The following is a 1,551-nucleotide window of genomic DNA, read 5'->3' as shown; positions in this document are numbered from 1 at the left end:
AGTAAACATTTCATAAACAATTCATAAGTGTTCAATTAACTATTTCTACAAGATGTTGTACAAAAAGGTGTCCTACTAAATGTCGTATTATACTGTATCAATAAAAACACGTTAAGCGAAATGATGTATATTATATCTTTTATATGACTCTTCGAAATATGATTGTCATGTTATGTTGTAGTGGAAGCCCAGATGAAATTCTAGAAGTTAGTTTCCGTGTTAGAAACAACGTGTTAAGTTATCAAACTTCGATTATTTATTAATTTTATCCTGATACAGATCGACCTGAAAAGTAACTTTAGTTAAGATGTCTAGTTTTAATCGATCCACAATAATTTTTTTTTTTTGAAAGAAGATTGTGATCAACTCATATTTCATGTAGATATTGCATTTATTATGAGTTATTATCTCTTTTCTACAAAAGTAGTATTCTTAACCTCTACAAAAATAAATTCTATATGGAAGCTATTGTTTTTTTTTCTATCCCTGATTAATACCTTGAAACAATCATATTTTTCATTGCTATTGTGAACTATGGTTGTCTGGGTCAGCTTTTTTACGCCTCTACTAATCTCAGACGTCTTGAAAAGCGACTAGGAAAAAACTCAGTGGCCTTATAGAACTCGAACTGACGACCTCTAAGAAGGATCTGTAAAGTCCCTGGTATGATCTTGACATAACAAGGATTAAATATACATGAAATAAAAAAAGAATTGAAAGACGATGTAGAGTACGACAAACATATTGTTTACAAGATTGAAGCCAACAACCCTTTATGCGGACAACAATGTACACTACAACAAAATTGGTTTTATAACACTCATAGATTGTTAAAGCGTTCTAATAGAATAATTTATAGAACCAAACTATAAAATGTCATATTTAAAAGCATTACAATAGGTTATAAGACATTTTTAGGTGTTTTAATTAGTTTTTAGGACATCTCTAAAATAAAGCACTAAACCCATCATTTTATATGACATTTTTTCAAATAGTATTGTATAAAATAGTTAATAGGATACTTTATTTTAAAAGTGTTTTAAAGAGCTTGTTAAAACGCCAAAAAATGTTCTATAAACCTATTGTAACAATTTAAAATATGATACTTTTTGGTGTGATCGATCTTATAAACTCAAGTCCTATAAAATATATTTTTAGACACTTCTATAATTTAATCATCTTATGGAATCAATTTTGTCATAGTGATAATTGTTAAATTATTGCATATATTTAAATAAAAAGGAACAAAATAACAACAAACAAATGATAATTTGATGCAAAAGGTTCTAATTAAGTAAAAAAAGCGTCAAATGTTAAAAATACAATTTAACTTTTGAAGTCGTATTTTACAGTAATGAAATAAGAGTACAAGAAAAATCAAATGAGAATCTTAAATACAATTGACGTAGCACAAATTTTAGAGTTGACAAACTATATCACAGCTCAATGAAAGAATCAAAAACAAAATTGAAAGAAGCACAATCTGTTGTCAAACTTCTACACTAAAGCTGGAAGACATGACGTATGTGACCTCCTATGCGACTCAAGTCG

This window comes from Cynara cardunculus (assembly GCF_001531365.2).
Source record: "Cynara cardunculus var. scolymus isolate 2C chromosome LG 7, CcrdV1, whole genome shotgun sequence".
NCBI classification, from domain to species: domain Eukaryota; kingdom Viridiplantae; phylum Streptophyta; class Magnoliopsida; order Asterales; family Asteraceae; genus Cynara; species Cynara cardunculus.
Note: the sequence above shows the minus strand (reverse complement) of the source record.